The sequence below is a fragment of the Neofelis nebulosa genome, chromosome 14, assembly GCF_028018385.1.
Source record: "Neofelis nebulosa isolate mNeoNeb1 chromosome 14, mNeoNeb1.pri, whole genome shotgun sequence".
NCBI classification, from domain to species: domain Eukaryota; kingdom Metazoa; phylum Chordata; class Mammalia; order Carnivora; family Felidae; genus Neofelis; species Neofelis nebulosa.
The window spans coordinates 66,293,863-66,310,675 of NC_080795.1; the positions used below are offsets into that span (position 1 = coordinate 66,293,863).

Here is a 16,813-nt window from a genome sequence, read left to right on the forward strand (position 1 = left end):
GTGAGATGGGTGGAGAGCATAAGCTCAGTGCACTGGCTGATCGAAGTCACATTGCAGTAGAATCAGACTCCTGGGGATGCAGGAGAGCTGAAGGTAGACTGTGGAAGGAAGTGCCAGACATAGAGGGATTTAACCTGGTGCCTTCTAAAATGCACAGCAGTTCCTACCGTGCATCCCTGACTTCTCCCCCTCCCCATTCAGTGGCTTTCCATTACCCTCGGGACAAAGTCTAGTGAGGCTCCCCCCTCAACTCTCCCAGCTTTCTCTCCTGTCTCCCCTGGCACCCCATACTGTCCCTTAGATTGTGCCTGGCATTCTTGCACTATCATTGCTTCTGTAATTTTCTTTCTCCTCTACTAGACTTAAACTCCAGGGGACAGCTGTAAGCTTAGCTTGCCCCCCGTCCTCTTTACTTCCAGTCTCCAGGACAGAACCTGGCACTTAGTGAGTACTCACGTATCTGTCAAGTGAATAAAGGAACTACGAACTAACGGGTTATTAAGAGCCAGACAGCCTTGCTTCTGAGAATATTGGCTTATCAGGGGAAATTGGACTGTTAGTTCATTCCCCAGTGCCCGGACTGGTGGCCTGGCTGACCAGTCATTTAAAAATATTTGGCGGGGGGTGGGGGGGTGGAGGATGCAAAGAGTCTGCCAGAGCAGAAGAAGGTTCAGGGAAAAGAGTGTGTGAGTTTTGGTAAGAGCCTTGGAATTGTGTCGTGGGAGACCCCAAAAGCTCGTCAGATGACATTCAGCAGATAATCGGGAGCCACAGCTGGCCATTACTGAAATCAGAGATGGAGGGAGATGTACCCAGCAGCAGGCAGCAAGGCACAAGATGATGGAAGGAAGGAAAGTTATTCCATTTCAGTAACCCAGACGAGGTGTGATGATAGCTTGAGTATGGAACCATCTAGAATATTACAAACAAGTGACAGAGCTTAGATTCAGATTGAGGGAGAGGGACAAACTCATGTGCTAATGTACCATGCCCTGGGCACACATATGAAGAATGGCACAGGAGGGAGCATCCAAGGTGACTTTGTGTTTGCCAGCCCCAGGTGACAGAGAGCTTGATGCCCCCACCTTGTGGCCCATTCAGTCATCCAGGAAGTGACCCCATTTCTTATTTGTGTGATTTTGCATCTTCATATCATCAGCATCTGTTACTTTATATTTTGACTAAGCTCCTGTACCCTGGGTCATAGCGCATTGGCACATTAAAACCGTCATTTGGGTTGAAAAAAAAAAAATTTAAAAGGGGCGCCTGGGTGGCGCAGTCGGTGAAGCGTCCGACTTCAGCCAGGTCACGATCTCGCGGTCCGTGAGTTCGAGCCCCGCGTCGGGCTCCGGGCTGATGGCTCGGAGCCTGGAGCCTGTTTCCGATTCTGTGTCTCCCTCTCTCTCTGCCCCTCCCCCGTTCATGCTCTGTCTCTCTCTGTCCCAAAAATAAATTTTAAAAAAGTTGAAAAAAAAAAAAAAAACCGTCATTTGGATGGGGCGCCTGGATGGTTCAGTCGGTTGAGCGTCCGACTTCGGCTCAGGTCGTGATCTCGTGGTTTGTGAGTTCAAGCCCCACGTCAGGCTCTGTGCCGATAGCTCACGGCCTGGAGCCTGCTTCGGATTCTGTGTCTCCCTGTCTCTCTCCACCCCTCCTCCACTCGCACTCTGTGTGTGTGTGTCTCTCTCTCAAAAATAAACACTAAAACAAATTAAAAAAAAAAACAAACCCGTCAGTTGGAAATTCCTCTGGAAAAGGACAAAATCACAATAACAGGCCCCTCATATCTGAAGAGAAATTCACCAAGTATTTTTTTGTTTCCTGTCCTTCTGCCCCCATAACACACTTGTATACCCATTTCTCACTGTCATCTGTAGAGCAAGTAGTTTTGCTGGTAGAGATCGAACTATCTAGGAAGCTGCAGATGCCACGCGGTTGGTTCTGATGAACTAATGTTGCGTCGGCCTAAAACGAGGAACCACAGAGGCAAAAGAAGAATCCAGCTTGGGCTCTTCCTTCAGTTCAGCAGGCAGGCCCAGCGCTGTGTCTCCTGTTTGTACAACAGCAGAGAGCTGGCATATGGAAGGCTCTGGATCGGATCACAGAGGAAAACCTCTTCTCAGACTCTGTGGCCTCATGGGGAAATAGAGGCTATACTATTTCCTGCTCTGCCTGCCTCCTTGGGCATAGGAGCTCCTACGGGATGATGTCGGTAAAAGTGCCGGATTGTGGTGCACAGTCCAGACCTGAGGGGTGCTTATTACCATCGCGCCATGACCATTATTACTGTCGGTGTGGAGGAGATGGTGAGGATCGTTGGCAAAAAGGAACAAGCAGGCCAGTGATTTTCTACCAGAGAGCAGCAGTTGGCACAATTGCTTAGAAAAAGTGAAAGAGGAATTCTGGAAGAGTGGGCAACCCCTACATGTTCTTTCCCAAGTTTAAATTGTAAAAAGAAAAGAAAGAAAAGGAACGAAAGGGGGAAAGAAAGGAAGAAAGGAAGGAAGAAAGAAGAAAGAAAGAAATGAATCACGATTTTCTAGAGTCCTCCCATACTGGACTCACTTGGTAAGAATTTTGCCCCCAAGATAAAGGTGATCCCAAAAAGGACCTTCCCTTCCTGCGTTCCTTCTGCGTCTCAAATATGTTGGCAGTGGGGAGACTGGGAACACTGCCAGGCCCATGTGTTGGAAGAGGGAGTGGGCGGTCAGCCCTCCCACAGCCCCCATCCTTGGTCCATCCACCAAGACATCCCATCAGCAAGGTCCACCGGAACCTTCGCCCTTCAGTGCAAAGCTGGTCCTTGGTGTTATCATGGGAACCCTCCCCGGTCAGGGGGCTGTTCCAGGCCCAGGTAGGGCACACCTTGCCCCTGGGCTGCCAGAGGCCATGTGGTCTTTTGCACAGACCATGACACTTCTCTACGCCTCAGCTTCCTCACTTGTAAAATGAGCGGAGCGAGACAAGCTCAGGTTCAGATTTGTAGTCTGTGATCCGTAATTGTCCAGGAATGCTGGGTTTCACTGAGTTCATCTGCGACAGGGCCCAGCTGTGCAAGGGACCCTGCACCCCGGAAGCCCAGAGGATTTGTGCAGGAGCTGTAGCTGCCGGCTGTGTGGGAGAAACTCAAGTCCGTGCTGTGGGCCCTGTGCCTCTCTCTCCATTAGCCTTCGGCCCATTGAGGAGCCTGCCTCCGCTTAGTGACCTACTCTAGGACATTTACTCCTTAGATGACCTTTAAAAGCAGGAAGAAAGGGGCGTCATGATCTCATGGTCATGAGATGGAGCCCACATCAGGCTCCCACACCAAGCATGGAGCCTGCTTGGGATTCTCTCTCTCCCTCTCTCCCTCTTCCCCACTCATGCACACTGTCTCTCCCTCTCAAAATAAATAAACTTCAAAAAAAAAAGCAGGAAGAAAGGAAAGGGGAGAGGGTTGGGGACAAGGATGGGAAAGGAAGGAGGGGAGAGAGGCAGGGATGGGGAAGCGGAGAAGATACCTTGTCCCCATCACCTCATCCGATTGTCACCACAGCCCTGGGAAGCGAGAAGGAACATGTGTGTGAGGTCACCTTAAAGACAGTTCAGCTCAGGGGTGCCTGGATGGCTCAGTCGGTTGAGCGTCAGACTCTTTGATTTCAGGTCAGGTCAAGATCTCACGGTTTGTGGGATCGAGCCCCATGTCCAGGGCCTGCTTGGGATATTCTCTCTCTCTCTCTCTCTCTCTCTCTCTCTCTCTCTCTCTCTCTCTCTGCCCCTCTGCCCCTCCCCTGTTCATGCTTTCTAAAAAATAAATAAACTTTAAAAAAAAAGACAGTTCAGCTCTGACAGGCTCAGGGTGAGGTCTTCACCTCACAGAGCCAGTGTTCTAAACACAGGGGTGTGCCCCGTCTTGCTCACCATGGCATGGGAGTCCTCCAGCAGTTCTGTTGGCATCACTGGGGAACTGTCAAACATGCTGATGCCTAGTCCCCACCCAAGATTCTGAGGTAAACCCTCGTGGGTGTAGCCTGAGCATCAGGATACTTACGCTAATGTGGTTTATGATTTTAAAAGATCTTTCTGGAGGATTAATGGTTTGGAGGAAGGGCCGTGAGTGGGAAGGTGAAGACCAGGCAGGGGGTGACTGCATGAGACAGGCAGATGAACCCGACTTGGGGGTAGGGTGAGCAGCCATGCCACTGCATGAATGTGCGTGCTCACACGTGTCCCTCTGAAGACTGTCATTCTGGAATGTTCTAGCAGAGGTAATCATCCTAGCTGTGGCAACTTTATGGAGACGGGAGGCAGCAAGCGCTGGCCTTGTGGATCTGAGTCCAGCAGGGTTTCCAGCTTGTTCCAAAGAGACAGCAGCCCAGCTCTCTCCAGCCTGGAAGCAGGAAGGGGTTCACCAGAGAAGTGGCGTGGGGTGAAAGGAAGGTCATGGGCCGCAGCCCTGGCTCCCCTGGCCCTGTGTTCACGTCCTGGGCCCGCCGGAACAGACTGAGTAGCCCCAAACAGCACAAATGCCCATACGGTTCTGGAGGTCAGAAGTCAAAAGTCAGATTCCTCGAGCTAAAGCCAAGATGTGGGCAGGGCCAGCTTCCCCTGGGGGTTCCAGAGGAGAACCACTCCTTTCTTCCCCAACTTCTAGTGGCCGCCTGCATTCCTTGGCTCATGGCTCCCACGTCCACCTTCAAGGCACGTCTGACCATCTCCATTTCTGCCCTCGCATCATCTTCTCATCTGTAGTCAAGTCTCCCTCTGGCCCTCCCCTTGTAAGGTTATATTGAGGCCCACCTGGGTAACCCGGGATAGTCTCTCCATCTCAAGGTCTTTAACCGAATCCCATCATCCCAGTCCCTTTTGCCATATAGGGTCCCATTCACAGGTTCCAGGAGTTGGGACCTGCGTATCTTTGGGGCCATTGTTCAACCTCCTACACCCTGAGTCCTGTGCAGAGAGAAGCAGAACCGTGGCCCCTGGATGCAGTTTAAACCCATGTGATTTTCGTCCAGGATTTGAGTGGCGTGGATGAATGGCTTTGTGGAGCACGTTCTATCAGAGAGCAAGAGTAAACCTTCAGTCTTTATCCAAGGCTTTGAGATAAAGGGAAGTCCCTTCAAGGTAGAGATGGAAGGTTCAAGAGAGAGCTGTGGTTTGGGGGATGCACAGGATGAGCTGGGGGGCTGCAGGCAGATTGGGGGACAGAATGGAGAGAGGGATCTGACAGGAGACTATAAGCGACTGCTAAAAAGCCCTGTGTTGCCCTGATCCACGCGTGCCTGGGGAACAGAGAAACCTCACTCCTCTCCAGGCTCCAAGAAGATGGAGTGAGCACGCATCACCCACGAGGAGGGAAATGAAAAGGTTACACGGGGAATTGTCGATATGATGAATGCCTGTGGTCTCACAGCCTCTCTAAATGTTTTGAAAGCAGAATTTGATGGATTGTAAATCAGAGCAGGCCCATCTTACACTTTTCATGCCACCTTATTTATTTATGTAATGTGATGCGTAAAACCAGAATCGATTCCTTTTTCTCTGTCTCAGCGAGCTTTTTTCCCCCTGCTTTCAGAAACCCATCACTCTGCTCCCAGCCCTGGTTTGCCATGTTTGTGGGTGTGTGGGTGTGTGGGTGTGTGCCTGTGTCTGGTGGCGGCTGTTATGATTCTTTCTACCCAGAAAAAGGATGCTTTGCCTTGGAGAGGATGATAGCACCAGGAATTAACTACAGAAATAACGAAGCCACTTTGCTTCAACATGTGTCTTAATCTTGTTGCTGGTTTTTGTGGGTTTTTTTTACAAGATTATTGCTCAGAGAAAGAGAGGGAGTAGAGATGGTGCAGTGTGATAGGTTTGTGATACGAAACCCAGGCAGACACAAAGACAGTTTCCCAATCATCCTGGCTTGCATCTGAGCTCGCTTTAGCCCCTCCGGGGGATCCGATTAACCTTGCCTTTGACGTATGCTCTCTACCGTAATAATTACTGGTTAATAATACATCATAGAGGGGCGTCCCTTACTTCATCATCAACATTGCTACCATTTGTTGAGCATTTACAAGTACCTGGCATTATGATGGGATCTTTACAAGCATTACCCCATTTATGACATCCTCACAATCCTACGAGGTAGGCATTAGCTCCATAGTTACAGACAAAGAGACCAAACCTAGGAGAGGTGAAATATATTGCCAGTGTCATACAACTAGTAAGAGTTAGGTGGGGCCTCACTTCAAACCCAGAGCTAGTGAACTTATTCACTCTACTTGTTCTAATTCCAAAGCTAGTGAACTTATTCACTCTACTTAACTGGCTTCTCGGCTCAAAACTCCTTGACGTCACCATGATACTGAGGACAGACAGCCACCCAGCAGAACCCATCACCCCAACACAACTGCCCTTGAGACACTTCACCTCCCTACCCGGGAAGATGGGCCACTGAGGTCTTACCATGATGGTGAAGGATAGGATTCTGTGTCTTCTCACCATGCTTGCCTTCTGTCTGTGACCACATCTCCTGGTTGACTTTACCTAATGGATAGACTTGGGTCACCTCTGAGAACCTTCCAACTTTGATGCCCAGTGGACCTTCTCGATTCTGGTTTTTAGCCTTTGGCTTCTTTCACGAAGAAAGCAGAATATGGGGGGCACTTGGGGGGGCTCAGTCAGTTGAGCATCCCACTCTTGGTTTTGGCTCAGATCATGATCTCACAGTTCATGAGTTCAAGCCCCATGTCACGCTGTGCTCTGACACACGGAGCCTGCTTGGGATTCCTCTCTCCTCTCTCTCTCTGCCCCTCCCTGCCTTGCTCGCTCTCTCTCTCTCTCTCTCTCTCACTCACTCAAAAACTAAATAAACATTAAAATCTTTTTTTAAAAAAAGAGAGAGCAGTGTATGGTTTTTGGGGTGCAAAGTCTTTATGTATAAGCCATCAAGACAATGCTTCATTTTAACTACTTGAAAAAAACTATTTCAGAAACCAAAAAAAAAACAAAAAAAAAACCTGTATGCTATAGTTTTGGTTTTTTAATCCACTTTTTTCAAAGAACACCTGGAGATTAAAATTTTTTCTAATATTTCATCTAGACTCACAGATGACACCCCCCCAACACTTTTTTTGGAGCTGTTTGGAGCTCTCCAGTTATCTCAGATTCAACTAATTCCTCAATTGTCTTCAGTAAGGAAAAGAAGAACTTTCTTCCATGGTAACACTATTGAAGAGTTTTGTTTTCATGTTAGTAAGTGAAAAGTTGTATTTCTCGAAGCTTTTTAAAGCCTTTCAAGAAAGCACCACTGGGAAGAACAGAATTTTTAAATAACAACTGAACAATTTGCAAATTACTTCGAGGCAAGCATCAAATGTCGTCAGCAGTCAGTGAGTCTGCCCCTCTGTGGTCATTGATACACACAATCACGTCAAGGCAGCTCGTTCTCGATAGAGTTCTAGGCCCAGAACTCAACTCCTTGAGGAGGCATCCCCTGATTATCTCTCTGCCAGGGCTGTGCAGTCACCATCACATCATTTTTCAAAACTCTGTGCAAATCACTCAGCACTATCTAGACGTTGTTTTCCATTTGTTTCCTGTCTTCCCCTCCTTGATCATAGTTGCCTTGAGAGCAGGAATCTTTTGTCTTATTTCCTTAGTATCTAAAATTTTTTTTAATGTTTATTTATTTTTGAGAGAGAGAGAGAGACAGAGCACAAGCAGGAGAGGGGCAGAGAGAGAGGGAGACACAGCATCTGAAGCAGGCTCCAGGCTTTGAGCTGTCAGCACAGAGCCCAATGTGGAGCTCGAACCCACGAACCGCAAGACCATGACCTGAGCCGAAGTCAGACAGTTAACTGACTGAGCCACCCAGGCGCCCCTTTCCTTAGTATCGAAAGCAGTGACTGGGATATAGCAGACCTGAGGGACGGAGTGAAGGAACGACTGAGTGAATGAATGAATGAATGAATGAATCAACAAATATATAAGTTGCGTTCTCTTTTCCAAGGCCCATGTTTCTGTTGCTAAAAAAAATAGGTCCTCTGCCATATTTCCCTTTTAAAATACCAGGAAGTTTCGAGGATGGGAAGGGGGTATCCAAATGGAACCGGGTGGTGAAAAGCATGTCTCACAACCAGCTCCCCCTACCCCTAGCGAGGCTTTCAAGGCAAGGATGATGTGGTCAGATCTGTGTTTAGAAACATGATGTTCAGTCACGGCATCAGTTGTGAGGTACGTATTATCAAGAAGTATTGCTTCAGAAGTAAAGTAGTAAAGTTTGTGAATGACTGTCTTTTCTTGATTAGCAGGGACGCAAAAGTGACCCTATATGAATGTCACTCCCACTCACATCCTGCGAATCTTCCTTAAGTGGGAAGGGATGGTGTGGAATAATGGCCATCACAACAAGAACGAGAGAATGTTGCAAATGGGCATGTCACCCAGCATGTCTGTCATGGCAGGAAAAGGCTGAGAATTGCTGTTTTAGGAAGAAATGGTGGCAGGGAGGAGGTTGGCCTGAAACTGTGTCTCTCGAGATGTTTTCAATTACAGGTGACAGAAAGCCCCATCAAACTGACATAAGTATGTTGGATTCGGGCAGAGCGGCATTCAGTGGGATGTTTTCAGGACTCACTGTCTGCATCTCTCAGCCCAGCGTTCGGCTCCACTCTCAGGTTTGTTCCCCCTCGTGTGGCAAGAAGGCCGCTGGCAGTGGTGCGAACTGTGTGCTCGCATCCAGTCGGCTCGGTAACTCCACCAGAAAGGAGCACGTGTCTCCCAGTGGTTCCGGAAGAAGCCCCAGAGGGAACCCCACTGGTTCTGACTGCTTTGCTCGGGCCATGAGCCCGTTCTGTAATGACTCGCCGTTGCTGGAGGACGTGGGGTTCTGAGCGGTCAGAACTAAGTCCCACGCCCACTGCCGGAGGGCCCACATGGACCAAGAGTGGGTCCTTTCTCGGCAAAGAATGAACTGCCATGGCCAGAGGAGGCGGGAAAGGCCGCTGGCAGGTGAAGCTCAGAGGCCAGGCCAGGATAGAGGGAGTGTTTGCAGCTGCTGCGGGAGGGCGAGAGGAGAACCTGACCTCGCACAGAGGCATGAGGGCCTGGGAGGCATGAGGGCCTGGGAGGCATGAGGGCCTGGGAGGCATGGTAAAAGCAGCAGAGTCAGGAAGACCCGGTGTAATAAACTAGGCGGCAGGGGGAGGACAGGGAAAGGAGAATCCGGGTTCCCAGCCTGAATAACGCACAAGATTATGGGACTTTTATTTCGAAAGAGGAGCATTACAGAAAGACCACGTTTGGGAGGGAAGGGATCAGCTTGGTTCTAGAAGGGTTCAATTTGGGGTGTCCGTGAGACTCCCCGCAATGGTCACAGAGGCAGAGAAGACACACTTGGAGGAGACTCTGAGGCCATCCAGCCCGGCCTCTGCCAAATTTCCCCATCAGCTACACCTTCCAGGAGGGGTGACTGAATAGAATCTGTTTTCCAACTGAGCAGGGATGGATCCTCTGGTATTTAAAAAAAATTTTTTTAACGTTTATTTATTTTTGAGACAGAGAGACAGAGCATGAACATGGGAGGGTCAGAGAGAGAGGGAGACACAGAATCTGAAACAGGCTCCAGGCTCTGAGCTGTCAGCACAGAGCCCGAAGCGGGGCTCGAACTCACGGACCGCGAGATCATGACCTGAGCCGAAGTCGGACGCTTAACCGACTGAGCCACCCAGGCGCCCCAGATCCTCTGGTATTTTAATTTATTTATTATTTTCCTTGGTTTTCATGAATCATCTTGGCCTTGTTAAAAAAAAAAAAAAATCCGGTTTCAGTGGACAATGGCCCATCCAGCCTTTGTCCACACAGGCTGGCCTCACTGTCAGCCAGCAGTCGGAGCAGAAGGTCTGGGGCCCTATAGAGAGGAGCCAGGCTGGGCGGGCTGTTTGGTAGCTGGCTGTCCACCAGGATGCGTGTAGAGCTTTGGGATGGAGGAATTGGAGGAAGGCAGTTTGCCCCACAGAGTCGGGGATGGTGGGGACAGATTTGGCAGTTTGAGAGAAAAGCATCAGCAGAGCAGGGAGGGCAGAGCACTCAGAGGTGAGGGGCGAACGGTACGGGATTGGAAAAGGTGAGCAACAGTCATCCCAAACTTCGAGAGCTTTGATGGTTGCACAGTCTCAGTAACACGGATTGCAAGCTCAGCGCTCACACCATGTCGGAGGCCCAGAGCCAAACCTAGAGGCCAGGGCGTTCACTGGATGCTCTTGGCAACCCTTTGACGTGGGTACCGTTTTCATGCCCGAATTACAGACAGAAAGGCCGAGGCTTCAGAAGCCTGACATAAGTTGTCCAGGCTCACACGGAGACAAGTGACAGGAGCAGTCTCTCCTTCACTGGGGGCCTGAGCGCCCCACCTCCACCATAGAAAGCGAGAGTTGGTGCGATAATGTGTAGACCGGGGCAGAATTGAGCGGCTTTGGGAAATTCGGTGTTGCTTTTTACTGTTGTTTTGCTTTGTTTATTTTTTTAGGGAAATGGCAAATGGAGGTGTTCCCGGAGGGAAGGGGATCCAGGGAAAGGAGGGGAGTTGAGAGCACCGATGAGTGCTGGGCTAGAGTCCCTGAGGAGCATCGGGGCCCGCAGGCCAGGTGGAGGGGTTAGCCTGGTAATGGGGAGACCCACTACCGCCTCTGAGCTGGAGAGAAAGAGACGAGTGTGGAGATGGGGAAGAAGGTGACCTTTGTCTCGTGACCTTGATCTTCTCAACAAGATGGAAGGCAAAATCTTTAAAATAGACAGGCAAAGTTAGGAAGATTAAAAATATTGGCACAGTTGCCATAGAAATTTCTATGGGCACGAACAAAACATGAGAAAGAAAATCTCGGAGCAGCAAGACTCAGATGAGCTGGGTCACCTTCCCTGGGGGTTGGCAGCTGAGAAGGGGGACTTGGGGAATGAGGTCAGGTGACCCGAGGGCAGACTGAGCAGGGTGTGTGTGCAGGATGAATGGCACAGCTTACCCTCACTTCACTGCGAATACCAGCTCACTAAAGTCACCTGTTTGGGGAACCAGACCAGGCCAGCGGTAAAGGTTCTCATTCAGCCCTATCCTGCCGCTGGAGAATCCCCCTCCCCCCCATTTTCTAAATGTGGAAACTGAGGCTGGCCCTTGAAAATGAGTCTGTTGCATTTGGAGCAGTCCAGGCTGCACGTGGGTTTGGGGTGTGTGAGGTGGGCATTCGGGCTGTGGCCCGACAAGGAGGGACTTCTCCATCAGTAAGCGGCAGAGCCGGGATTCAAACCCGGGGAGAGCTAGCTCCAGCCTGGGTCCGTCTCCACCAACCAGGTGGGCACTAACGGTGAGGACCGATGGGGGGAAAGACAGCCATGAGGCTAAGGTCTCACCTGGCAAAGGAGCTGTGGAATTCGTTGTTTCTGAGTCAATGAGTTAATTCTGGGGTCTGGGCTCACATGGGCCCAGAACGGGTCTTCCGTCCCAGGCATCGCTGGCCTCCTTTGCCTGAGTCCTTACTGCCTTGTCTCAGGTCGCCACTTTTCCTCACGGCTAGCAAGACACCAGCCTCCTCTCGGAGCCCTGTGTTGCCTAAGTGTACGGTGGCGCTGATGGGGGTGGGCCACGTGCCCCGGCCACAGACTTCATTTCATCATTTCATCCCCCTGAAACGTTTTTGGCTACAGGAGGCCATGCAGGCTTTTTCCTAGCTCAGAAGAGAGCATCTCCGAGTAACAGGTGGAAAAAGACATTACAATTCAATTAAAATCGTACTCCTTCGAACACTCCCAGAGGGAGAAAGCCACTCAGAATTTGTGAGAAATCTAATTTATAGACTCAGTGTCAGGAAATGGAATTGTTCACGATTAACAACTGTGTGTTCCGGGGACCAAGCAGTGGGTGTAGGGCCAGGATTGTCTGGGCTCTACCCGCTTCAGCAAGCCATTTAACCTCTCTGAGCCTCCGTTTCCTCATCTGTGAAAGGGAGATCATAGCCGTGTCCCGGTGTTGTAGGGATAATACAGATTATGCCTATAAACAGTATCTGCTCACACCCTTAACCAGATCAGCAGACGCCTTTTCTTTAAAAAAAAAAAAAAAAAAAAAAAAATTGTCTGGCTGAGCAACGGAGCCATAAAAACACGAGAAGTAGCATCATTTTTTTTTTTAATGTTTATTTGTTTTTGAAAGAGAGAGAGACAGAGCATGAGAGCAGGGGAGGGGCAGAGAGGGAGAGAGAGACACAGAATCTGAAGCAGCTCCAGGCTCCGAGCTGTCGGCACAGAGCCCGACGTGGGGCTCAAACCCACAGACCGTGAGATCATGACCTGAGCTGAAGTCAGTCACGTAACCGACTGAGCCACCCGGGCGCCCCAAGAAATAGCGTCTTAAAGTTCACCTCCCCCAGCCACCAGTTGCGCTGCTCTGGACCTGTGGTGTCTACAGGTGTCCTATACTGCGTTAGCAGGCATCCAGCATGCTGTGTTCCCTTCTCCTCCTACGGTTCTTCCCGCACGTCTGCATTGTCCTCCAAACTGTCATCGCCCTTGGGGACATGCCGTTCCTCTCTAGTCCAGCACAGAATGCAGCAAGAAACCTCTCCAGTCTTCATGGCACAGAACTGGCCTCCCCCTAGCCACTTCTGCAGCAGGAGAAGCCAAGTGACGCGTTCCTGCCGAGGCCACCAAACCTGGCTGCCCGTCAGTCACCGTGGCTGCTTGTTAAAAGTAAAGACTCCTGGGCCTGCTTTCGGTTGTCGGGTTTTAAACAGACTTTACTGCACGGGGCTGCAGGAAGGGTATCTTCTACAAAGCACCCCAGGGGGTACCTGACGGTTTGGGAGCCACATCGTAGGCTTTCCCCCGCATTAGATTTCAGTAGGCTAGGGAGAAACCCGTAAAACTCCAGGAATTAACTCAGGGTCTCCTGAGTGACGTTTCAAAAGCGATTCCCATTTAACAGATGAGAAAGATGGAGGCAAATGGAAGCAGACGAGCGAGCTGGGCAGCCAGGAGTGCAGAGCAAAACCCGAGACCCCTGCGTCCAATTCCTTCCTCCACTCCACCTGCCAGCCGCCACCGCCACAACGCGCCTACCCTTCAGGATTCCTTCTCCCTGGGCAGCGGAGGGGTGGGGGGATGTTGTGACTTGAGAACATAAAGGAACAATCACACGCGTGCGCACACGCACACGAGGTCTACCCTTATGAGCGGAGGTGATATCTGTTAACAGCTCTGTCAGAAGACCTGGCAGAGCTAAAAGCATCTTTTTTGGCTTTGATGTCTTGACAGGATGCTTCCTTTGAAAGCCCAGAGACAGCCCTGTTATTTCCTCTGACAGCCCCAGTGAAAAGCCCCGAAATGAGAAGTGGCATCCTCGCCAAAGCCCGAAGGTTCGATTCCTTAGGAGCGGCCCATGTGCTCCCTGCATAGGCGCGACGCAAAGCCTGCCTGGGAGGCCCGAGGGGCCCGGGCTCCTTGACTTTCTCTGACCTCTGACCCTCCTTGGGCTGGAGACACCCCCCCCCTCCCCCCGCCACAGCCTCTGACTCTCCCCTCCCCCACGTGCCTTCCTCCAGAATGACGGCCTGGACATTTCTCTCATCTGACAGCCAGGCTATGTGTCAGCCGCCTTGCAAAGCGATTCCAGGGGCTGGTCTGCTGGTTTGACCCGTTTTTAGTTCCCCTGAGGGCCACAGGCCACTTGTAGGGAGAGGTCGGGAAATGCTACCACCCCATCTCTGGAAAGGAGGCAGGGAGAGAGGGTGGCAGTGGGGACTTGCTTCCTTGGGGAGGCTCCACGTGTGGCCCACCTATGCGCTCTCCTCCCCTGGGGCCCGGTTAGAAATGCAGAACCTCACTTCCACCCCAGACTTTCCAAATCCGAATTCTGTATTTTAGCAAGGTCCCCATAAAGCTTGCAGCCCAGCTCTGCTGCTCCGGGCTGTGTGACCTCAGCCAAGCTCCTTAACCTCTCTGAGCTTCGGTGTCTGCAGAGGGTTTTTGACAAGTGAGCCACTGAACACCTGGAATGTGCAAGGACTGCGGTGAATGCTAGCTGCCGTTGCTGTTGGGAAGACGATTAAGGGAGAATCAGTTTTACCACATTTAAACCCGAATCATCCAGCTATCCTTGGGGGGGCGAGTGCAAACTGAATGGGAGAAGGTTCAAGATGAAAAGGGAAGGGCCCTCAACATCTGCTTAGAGAACAAATGTAAGGATAGAGGGAGGAGTGTCTCTGGCAGCCCGGGCCCTCACTGTTTAATTTGGGGGTAGTCAAGATTATTGTTCATCTGCTTGGCTTGGGGGTTCTTACCTTCATTGACATGCCTTCTCGTCCTGCCATCCCTACCCCCACCACCCCACGAACTTCTCTCTAAGACCCTGCTGCTTCCATGATTCACCAGTGGAATGAAATTGCAGCTCCTTAGTGTGACATTCAAGGCCCTCCACAGTCTCTGCCTAACCTGACTTGCCAGCCTCTTCCCAGCTTCCGCCCTCTTGCCCTGCCCTTTGACCTCAGTCCTGTCCATTCCTCAGATATTTCCTTGCTCCTGCTCTCTCCTCTGCCTGGGAGCACGTTCCTCTGATTGGAGTCACCCTTCCCTTTCTCTGTCCTCCAGGATCCTACCCCACCCTTGGAACTCTGCTTAACCAGGGGAGGCTGTGTCATGTGCCAGGAGCACGTGTTCAAATCCCAGCCCTACCATGAACTCACCGTGCGACCTTGGGCAAGGCACTTAGCCTCCCTGGCCTGGGTTTTTCTTCCATAAATTGAGGTTCATTACAACAGCCCTGCAGAGTTGTTGTGGGGCCTCATCCACATAGTAAGGAGAATTTCAGTTAATCAAAGTCATGGTCATTTTATTTCTTTAAAAAATTTTTTTTTTTTATCTTTATTTCTGAGACAGAGAGAGACACAGCATGAGTGGAGGAGGGGCAGAGAGAGAGGGAGACCCAGAATCCAAAGCAGGCTCCAGGCTCCGAGCTGTCAGCACAGAGCCCAATGCGGGGCTCGAACTCACGGACTGTGAGATCATGACCTGAGCCGAAGTCGGTCGCTCAACCGACTGAGCCACCCAGGCACCCCTTGGTCGTTTTATTTCTAAGACGATTCCCTCCTCTGTGAAGCCATTAGCCATCCTCCTACCCTGTCTTAAGGAATTAAGCACAGCCTGCTCTGTGTTTCATAAACTCTTTCTCCTTCCTGTCTGTGCAACATCCCGATGCTCCCCTGGCTTCTCGTGGAGGGAGGCCCTGACCTCCCCGCTTAAAGTCGCAGGTCACCGCACTCCCCACCCCAGCCTCATCACTGCTTGACTTTTTCCCCATAGAGCTCATCACCTCTTGGGCTTCTGCTCATGTCAGCTTGTGAACACGAGTCCCACCAGAGCAGAGATTCCTGTGTGTTTACTCGTGTGTCCTGGGGACCCAGAACCACATCTGCACTCATAGTGCTCGGTATCTGTCGTCTACACGAATAAATCACTTTTGCACCATGGAGGGTATTCGGTGGGCACTCCCCTGCCTGCCTGTTACAGGCTGAAATGGGTCTCCCCTGCCACCCGCCAAATTCACGAGTTATAGTCCTACCCCTGAGAATGTGGGGTATTTCAGAAAGGGTTTTTAAAGAAGTGATTAGGGTTAAAGGAAGCCCTTGGGGTGAGCCCCAGTCCAGTGTGACAGGTGTCCTTCTGAGAAGAGGTGACCAGGCGGTAGACACAAGGAAGGACGTGCTGAGGACAGGGCAAGTAGGTGGCCGTCTGCAAGCCGAGGAGAGAGGCTTCCAGAGAAACCAACCCTGCAGACACCTTGGTCATGGACTCCCAACTGCCAGAACTGTGAGAAAAACACTCCTGTTGGTTAAGCCTCCCCGTCTGGGGTGCTCCAGCCCTGGCTCAGCAATAACGCCGGCTGTGTGCTCCCTGAGGACAAGGGCATGGTTTCCTCCTCTTTGTGGGCCCCGTTTCCACAGCCAAACTCAGCACACAGGGGTCTAATCGAACTGCATTCCACGCACAGCACAGAGGGGCTGATGGAGAAGCAGAGGCGCCAAGCGGGGAAGGGGGAAGAGAGCCCAGCGGACGCCCAGAAGGGAGTTGTTCGTGATGGTCTGTAGAGACTGGCCGTTTTCATCCCATGTTACTTATTCCAAGATTTTGTCCTTTCTCATTCATCATTGGATTTCTTTGTGGTGAGTGATGGATGCCGTGGTGGATAAAAGGAAAACCGAGTGTCAGAAACACGCAAAGGAGGCAAGGGTCTGTGTCGGTGCCTTGGCTCCCTTTCCGTGCACCATGTGCTTGTCGCGCTCTGTCCTAGTTGTCCTGTGAGGCCTGGGACGCCTGGAATGTCACAGACGAAGGAGATTTCTTTCCTCTCCTCTCCTTCTGGGCGCCAGGATCTTAAGCACAAATGTGCTCAGTTCTAACTGGCTCAGGCCACCGGCCCCAAGGCAGGATCGCGTCTCAGGCCCCACTGCTGGGCGTCCAGGAGAGAACTCGCTGCCGCCCGGAGGTCGAATGTTCCCAGGCGGGCATAGAATGCGCCTGGGAAGCCGGCTGGGGTGAGACCGGCTGCACAGGGCTGGAGGGTTGTGATGCTCACCTCCCCTCCCCCAGCACGGAAGCGATGTGCTGGACTTTTAACGTGCATTTTGACATCTTTATTTTTGCCAGTTCTGGCAGGTGTCCGTCCGAGCCTGAAGACGGCTGGCAGTACTGTAGCCTTCGTGCCGGCGAGGCCCAGGCCTCGTGGGTGCTGGTCCCGATCCCGCTGGCGGCTCACAGACTTTCAAAAAGGCAGACACTCACCCCCTTCTGGTGCCGGGGT

At 51.3% G+C, this 16,813-nt stretch overlaps 1 protein-coding gene across 5 annotated transcripts in view; it reads left to right on the plus strand.

The window, feature by feature from the left end:
* The window catches only part of ZHX2 (zinc fingers and homeoboxes 2), a 163,446-nt gene that overhangs the window by 125,569 nt on the left and 21,064 nt on the right, over positions 1-16,813 (plus strand). For 2 of the 5 annotated variants that reach the window (XM_058698955.1, XM_058698954.1), the window contains one exon: positions 13,273-13,373. The exons of the other annotated variants lie outside the window; for them this stretch is intronic. The gene's annotated coding sequence lies outside the window, so the exon portion shown is untranslated. The remainder of the gene's footprint in view (positions 1-13,272; positions 13,374-16,813) is intronic. 5 annotated transcript variants of the gene reach the window in all.